Source organism: Perognathus longimembris, chromosome 6, assembly GCF_023159225.1.
Source record: "Perognathus longimembris pacificus isolate PPM17 chromosome 6, ASM2315922v1, whole genome shotgun sequence".
Lineage (NCBI taxonomy): Eukaryota > Metazoa > Chordata > Mammalia > Rodentia > Heteromyidae > Perognathus > Perognathus longimembris.
Genome location: NC_063166.1, coordinates 39,166,515 through 39,175,308, shown reverse-complemented (window position 1 = coordinate 39,175,308; position 8,794 = coordinate 39,166,515).

Sequence of the window (8,794 nt, the reverse complement as noted above, 5' to 3'; positions counted from 1 at the left end):
GTCAGTCCTGAAGCTTGAACTCTGGGCACTGCTGTCCCTAAGCTCCTTTTGCTCAAGGCTAACACCTACCACTTGAGCCACAGTTCCACTTCTGGCCTTTTCTATATGAATTGGAGATTAAGAAGCTCACACTTTACTGCCCAGGCTGGTTTCGAACTGTGATCCTCAGATCTCAGCTTCTTGAATAGCTAGGATTACAGGCATGAGTCACCATTGCCCAGTGAAGCCAGCCCTTTTTATAGCTATTTAAAGATTATTTTTAATAACATTTGGATTTTTATTGGAATTACACTGAATCTGGCCCTTTCTAAGTTATTAATTCTGCTGTCCATGAGCTTTCTTTCTATCTTTTGTCTTTCTATCTTTTGGCATCTTGTCTTCTTCAGTTTCTTCCAGGTAGTTTTCATTGTAGAGTTCTTTCACTTCCTTGGTTAAGCTTATATTGTTGTATTCTAGGGAGGGAGAAAATCCACCAAGTACTGTTAAAGGTGACAAATGAGTTTTATTAGTCAGTTTGCAACTGCCTTGCACGGGGACTACCCCAGAGCTAGAGAAGTGGGCAGTCTCCAGGGGGCAAGTTTCTTTCCTTCCTTTCCGGGCTTCTGTCCACAGGCCTCTTGTTCTCCACAAGCCTCTGTTCTCCATAGGCCCCCTCGCCTCTCCAGGGCCTCTGCTTTCCATGTGGCTCTCCAGGGGCCTCGGGCTCTCCACGGGGCCTGCATTCTGTCTCTGCTCTGTTCCCTCTCTGCTCCTTCACCAAGCACGGGGCTCCTAGGCTGCTCCAGCCTCCATTCTCTGCTGGCCGGACTTGGGCCTCTCTCTGCGGCTCGTCGGGACTTGGGCCTCTGCTGTCCACAGGCCGAGGGTCACAGGCATCTCCACTACGCAGGCCCAATCTCGGACCTTTACACACCGCAGGCCCGCGGTTCAGGCCTCTCCGGGCTTCTTCTGTCGGCAGGCCCGGGTTCCCCTCAGGCCTCCATGAGGTATCTCCTGGCGCCTTGCTTTCTCAGCATTTCTCCTCTTCCTTTCTGGAAATCCTGCCCCCGGTCGCCTGCAGGGGTGAGGGTGGGGGGTAGGTGGCGTTCCGATCCCCTCAACGTGGGGGCGAGATCCCCTTTTACGCTCTGTAGTGGGGCATAGCAAAGATGACAACATGGGGCGGGACTTCCTCACCCCCTCCCAGGTTATTACAATATCTCTATTTTTTTATACTATTGTGAGTGGAATTTTTTTTCTGATCACTTTCTCAGCCCACTTATTGTTGGTATATAGAAAAGCTATTGATTTTTGCATGCTGATTTTCTATCTGTGAGAGCCTGAGGAGCAGGAAGTCCAGCCCCATGCTGTCACTGCCATTCTCCGCCCCCCCTCGCCCCCACTTGCTGGGGAAGCAGGTGTCACAGGGATCCTGCAGGGCTGAGGTCACTGCCATGCCCTCATGTTGGGGGGAGGGGACCGGATACAGGAGGGAGGGGTTCCAGGAGAGAAAGGAAGGGGCAAGGGGCACCTCGTGGTGCAGAGTAGTTCCCACCGCTCTCCTCAGAGCCAGGAGGCCTGTGGACAGGAGAGTCTGGGGCCTGTGGACAGAAGCCTGTGGAGAGGAATAAAGGAAAAAAACCAAAAACCAAACCAAACCAAACAAAAAAAAAACTTCCTTGGAGGTTGCAGCTGCTCCTAGATCAGGGGTAGCCCGGGGCTAGGCAGTTGCAGACTGAATAATAAAACTCCCTTGTCACCTTTACCCATGCGTCTGTGGATTTTCTTGCTCTCAGGTCATTACATATCCAATACATTGCCAAGGTTTATCATATCTATGAGTGTGTGTGTGTGTGTGTGTGTGTGTGTGTGTGTGTGTGTGTAATCTTCAGGTCTTTTAAATAGAGAACCATATAATCTCTGCAAAAAGTAAAATTTCTATTTCTTTCCTGAATCTATTTATTTCTGTTGATTATTGTTCTGGCTAGGATTTTCAGTACTACACTGAGAGTGTCTTCAGAGGAAATGATGTCAGGATTTCTCCACTTATTATGAGGCTGATGATAGGTTTGTCATATATAGCCTTTATTATGTTATTATGACTAGTGCTTTATTTTGTCTCTATTTTTCTAAGAGCTTTTATTAGAAAAGAATTTTGAATTTTGTTTAAGGCTGTTTTTGTATCATTTATGATTGTGTGATTTTTTGTTCTTGGTCCTGTTTATGTGAAATATTTATTGACATCACTTGAACCATTCATTTATTCCTGGAATGAATACCACTTGATCCTCATATTTAAGTTTTTAATGTGCCATTGGATTTGGTTTGCAAGTTTGTTTTTTGAGAACTTCTGTATCTATATTCATCAAAGAGATTGATCTAGATTTTTGTTGTTGTTGCATCCCTATCTGGTTTTGGGATGAGTGTCACTTTTTCTAAGATAGAATATTAGTTTTCTAAGTCTTCCAAAATAAATTTGCTAGGAATGCAAGATTAAAGCATCTTTAGGGTTGATATCTTTTGAGTACCTTTCTTCTTGTCTTCAAGATGGCCATCTTTTCCTGATGGTCCTAATATCTTCTTATAAGGACACTTGTCAAATTAAGGCTTTTCTTTTTTTTTAATCTCATCTAACCTTAATCATCATTTTTAAAGCCCAGTCTCCCAAATAAATTAGTGCTAACAATGCAGTCATCAACATATGAATTAGGAATAGAAGAAAGAGCATATATTACAGAAATGATCTTTGAGGTTTTACTTAAGCCATGAGAATGACTTTTTATAAAATATTTTTATTTGTATGCATTAGTTTTGCACAGTGTATTTGGTTGTGACATTACCATACATACAAAGAGCCTTATGTTCTCTCTTACTTCCTATCCCCTCTTTCCCACATCTTAAAACAATTTCTATATATTTCATTGTTTTGTTTATCTATGTGCAGATAAGATGCTTAAGAATGATGCTTTGGGTTCCAAAAGATTTATTAGCTAACCATTTTCTTGCTTGGGAAAATATTTTGTATGAAAATATTTTTTCAAGACTGGCTAAACCTACACATGTTCTGGAAAGTCAGTTTTCAGTTGTAGAGATGAATATTTTCTCCTGGTTGTACGTTTGAGCATGATCTCTCATCTAGGGCTTTGAAATATATTTCAGTGGTTTAAGAAATGATGAGGGTTGACTTAAGCTTATTATGCTGAAAAGAGAATGAGGAAGATATTAGTAATATTATAATCACTGCTATTTTAAAATAATAATTAAATTTTATTACTGGAACATGTAGGTAAAATTTATTTAACAGCAAGCAAGTTTGCCAAAAATTTTAGAATAATAGAATTATGTGATGCTTTCTGTATTAGAGAACACAGGCATTATTTTAGCCATTGTATTGATAGGTAAAGAGCAAACCATCCTCAGGCAAATATTATAAAATTTGGGGAAAGGTATCAACAGGTACTGTTTCTTTGCAAATATAAAATATTCTGCTTAGAATTCAGGGAAATGGTTATTTTAGTCCATTACAAGACTTGGTCATTGCTAGAATAGGATGTCCTCTGGCATTTGGACTGAGGATACGAATTCAAAGCCTGCCTGGCTAGGAAAGTTTATGAGACTTTTTTCTCTAATTAAGCAGCACAAAGTAGAAATGGAAATGTTTCTCAAGTGGTAGAGCACAAACCTTGAGTGAAAAAGACAAGTGAGAGCGTGTCCGTGTCCCTGAGTTCAAGCCCCAGTATGGACACTAAAACATTAAAATAAAATAAACATATTAGAGCTCTAATTACTATGTGGCCTAGGAGAGATGGCTGGTGACAAAGATGGCTTATTCTGATTTTGTTTAAGCCATGATAGATAAAGTTGACTTTATATTACTTTTATGCTGCATTTATTATTTTTCTTTTGATGTACATTGTTGTCAAGGTTGAAGTGCAGTTGGAAAGATGGAAAGTTATAGTGGCTTGGGGGAGTGTAGTTCAATATGCAGCATGATGGAAAGGCACAACAGTTGTGATAAAATTACTTCAATTGTAATTCACTCATTGGTGTATTCATATAAATTTCTAAGCCATATTATAAGGCTGTTACTATAAATGACAGAGACAGAAAATCCCTTTCAGGAAGTTGACATCACAAGGTGTGATTCATACTGACAGATAGATCACAGGCAGAAATTATAGTTCTAAAAGTAAAGTTTGAAATCAGCTTAAACAAACTGAAGATACAAATTAAAACACAAAAGTGGAGTTCTTGCTTAGCATGCATAAAGTCCTAGGTTTGTTACCGCACAACAAAACAAAAACTTTTCACCTCATCTTTAGGATGATTTTTCTCCAGCATACTAGACTCCAACAGGAGAAAACCAAACTATTCACTTCAAATAGGTTTAAAGAAATTTTATACTAGTGGTATAATCAAAGAAAGGCATTCACTTTGTACATTTGATATTACTTGTAATCCATTCTAAGGCTATTGAAAACATTCAGGAAGGGCTGGGACTATGGCCTAGTGGTAAAGTGCTCGCCTGGTATACATGAAGCCCTAGGTTCGATTCCTCAGTACCACATATATAGAAAAAGCCAGAAGTGGTGCTGTGGCTATAGTGGTAGAGTCCTAGTCTTGAGCAAAAAGAAGCCAGGAACAGTGCTCAGGCCCTGAGTTCAAGCCCCAGGACTGGCAAAAAAAAAAAAAAAAAAAGTGAAAACACTTGGGAAACACAACTAAGATCTATTTAGTTTCAGTTTAGTATTAATTGGCATATTTTGAGACATTCATTTATATAATCACCATGAGTTCTATCCATCCTTTCATCCATTTTTATCTGTCTGTCCATCCTCCATCTACTCTTTCCCTAATACCTAGTCTATCACAGGCTCTGAATAATATTGATTAAACGAATAAATAATTTCACCCACCCTGACTTTACAACTCTCACTGTTTAGTTACCACCAACCAGTAATGCCTGAAAACCATTTGGAATCATTGGCTTGCTACAGATTCACTCATTCATTGGAGGGGTTTATTGTTATTAAAGTGACAGGGGAAGTGAGTATAATTTTTGTAACAAATAGCTTTCCTAACAGAAAAATCCAAATAATGTATTAATTTTAAGTGTATATATAGGTAACATTTTAAAGAAAACATCATATTATCAGGTTAGAAAAATCTTGTAGCCAATAGAAGGTCTGACACTCCTAAGAGCTAAGAACAAAAGGTGAACCAATGCAACAGCAATATTCACAAGACTCTATGTTGGAATGAACTTTACAACTGGCAGTGGGGGGGGGGGATTGGGAGTCAGGGAGGGGAGAAAGTGGGAGCAAATGAGGCAAGGGGTCATAATCTTTGATGAGAAATGTACTCATGACTTTACTTATGTAACTGTAACTCCTCTGTATGTCAGCCTTACAATGAAATGAAGGGAGAAACAAAAAAAATTTTTTTAAAGATCTAAGAACATGGTAATTCTGTGTTTGTTCTAGATTCACTGCTTTTTCCTCAAAGAAGAATATAGTGTGTGAGATTCACTTGCAGAGACTTGCTGAAATCCATATAAGGTACCCTTAAGGAAGTTAAATCTAGAAAACAATCTTCATATGTTTTATCCACTCCCTAAAGTGAAGGTATTGGAGAAAGGAAACTGCCATTGTCCACAAAATTTTGCTTGTGTTGGAGTACATCTCTGATGTCTGGTGCTATGAAGCATAATAAACACTAAATCTATCACTTAAATGGATTTTAACTGTTTTATAGTTAGCCAATAATTTTCTCACAATACTTACCAAATTGTTCTCCCAATCAAGTGCTTCCTACCTATCAGGTGCTTCCCAACCTATCAGGTGCTTCCCAACCTATCAGGTGCTGGATATGATCATGGAAAACATAGAAAGTGTTTCTTCTCCCTTGGAGTGAGAAGACAAAGCAAAGAGAAAAATAATAGAATATAAAAGCACATATAGTGAACATAATTCTCTAGAATCTAACTGATAGCCCTAAATATCTGAATATAAGCTGAAAGTTGTTCCAAAATGCATATTTCTATGTATTGTAATGCATCTGGCAACTTTCTGTATTTGATTAAAGTGAAAATTATGATTTTAGTTCAATACAATAGTTTTATATACAGCCTTTTTTTCCTCTGGAGACAAAAGATGAATATCACTGTCACCTCCCTTTTCAGAGGAAGAAATCAAGGATTGGAGAGGTCAGAGCTGGTATTTGCCTCTGTTTATTAATATTTCCCCAAATATCATGCATTGTCTTAAAATATTTAATTTTCGCAGCATCTTCATCATAACCATTTTATGGATGATAAAAGCAAGATAATGAAACTTACTGGATTGGAATTTGTCTTATTTCAAGGAATTGTCTTCTATTACGTTGCATTTAAAATATTTCAAATAAATTTTGTTAACAAGCAATCTGACTAAAGTTACATTAGGGAAAATATTATTTTAAAGAGTGGTTTCCCATCATCTATTAATACTTAGAAATGGATGTGTGTGTGTGTGTGTATGTGTGTGTGTGTGTGTCTGTCTGTCTGTCAAACTTTTGAGGTACCTAATGAAAATTGTGTAGAGACACAATTCCCTCTCCATTATTCTGGTGAGGAAATAAATATTGGTCTTTCTTGTCCTCCTATCAGTTAGGCTATGTTCTTAGCTAAGTGAACTAAAGATAAACACATGCGACCATGGTGTTGCTTCAAAGGAGCTTGCAATGTTGCCACACAGGTAAAAATGTATGAGTAATTACCAATAAATAGAGTATACTTCACTAATCCAGTGGTCAGAAAGATATTGGAGACTGAAAGAGTACCCAGTCACTGGTGGTTCATGCCTATAAATCTAACTACTAAGAAAGCTGATCTGGAGGATGAAGATTTGAATCCAGGCCAGACAAAACAGTCTACTGGACTTTGGAGGTGTGGCTCAAAGTGATAGAGTGCCAGACTAGCATATGGTGAGGCAACAAGAGCAACCAAAAAGAACCAGCAAAATAAGTTTCTTTTGGGGGAAAATGATGGTCAAATAGGTACCAGTAGCTCATGTCTACAATTTTAATCTCTCAGGAGGTGGAGATCTGGAAGATACTGGTTCAAGGCCAGCTCTGGCAGCAAAGTCTACAAGACTTTATTTCCAAAATAATCAGCAAAATACATGGCTGCAGCCCTACTCTTGTGGTAGAGCAGCAGATGAGCGAACAAGCCAAGCGAGTGTGAGGCGTTGAGTTTAAACCCTAGTACTGAAAAAAAAAAAATAAAGAAAGGAAGAAAAGAAAAGGGGAAAATAGGACAGTAAATCCAGATTCTACTTTAATCCAAGGAATTATAATTTTATAATTCTCTGCTAGTAAGTTAGTTCTCCAACAAATTCAGAAAATGTTTCCAAGTCATTCCAGATCTCAGAAGTACCAAAATGAGATATGAATGATTGAAATACCTGGAGTTTCAGGCAGGCCCATATTTCCTTCTTCCATCAATTTCGTTGCGTATAGCTTGCCTTTCTTCTTGCCCTGTATAGGGGTGTGTGTGTGTGTGTGTGTGTGTGTGTGTGTGTGTGTGTGTGTGTGTTTCTATGCATTCATTGAACTGACATTTGTTTCTTTATGAAATACTTGTTAAAAATCTATCAGGTGCTGGACATGATAATGGGTAACATAGAAATTGTTTCTTCTCCCTTGGAGAGATAAGAGATAAAGCAGAGAGAATAACAGAATAGATAAACATAAAATGACTTATTTTCTATGATACATATTTTAATTCTGCTGTTCATCTTCTCAGTATAACTAAGCTTTCACTTACTGAGAGAACTTGAACACATTCTGGTCACAATTCTGTGTCTTTAAGATTTGTGCTTCGAAAAAAAAAATCTTTCCTGGACTCCAACCTGAACATGATTTGAAATAACCTTATGTTGTGCGATGGCTCTTTCTGAACTAAACAGTCCACTTTTGGCAAGTCTTACTAACAGCTGAGGAACAATTGTTGGGTTGCTTGTTAGCAATAACAATCAGTTAAAAATAGTATATGGACCATTTGGAAGCAGTACAATGCTACATGTTGGGTATAAAGTTGCCTGGACTTGCTGTGCCTGGTGTTGATAAGGTAGCAGATGGTCTAATAGACTCCATCGTTGAGCAGCTAAATTGGTAAGGTCTTAGTTTAATAATCTTGTGTTCTAATGATTTAGGCAAGTGATGAAAGGCAGGGCAATTACTTGTACTTGTAATAATGCCCAGTTGGCCTGGATGGAAGGGACACCCACTTATACATGGTGTGATGTAATTAACTCCTGCTCCCCAGAAACATGGCTAGAGAGGCTACCTTGATAATATGCATCTCACCTTGCTCAAATTTAAAAGCATTTTCCAAGTTGAAAATGAGTGTAATTATATAAAGCATTGGAAAAAGAAAATCTTCTAGCATGATGTTGATGCTGTATTTTTCTGTTTCAAAAGCATGTTTATGAATGTTATCTTATTGGATTCTAAAATTTGCTGAGAAATAAAATATACTTCAGAGTATGTACTGCTTATATATATAAGGAACTCATTCAAGCATGTCTAAACTACAAAAAAAATAATCTGAGGAGCAATTAGATTCAAGGTACTCCAAATCCTAGGCATTATACCTTTCCCCTTGTTGCTCTGCAAAACATCTCATTTGTGCTCCAGCTATATTATATAATCTGTATAATTCAATAACTAAAATTATGTCTTATATTTTTACTTCTTGAAACTTGGCTGAAGTTTAATGCAACAATATGAACATAACAAAAATGTACGTGGGAGTTACACCATAAAATAGGCCTCA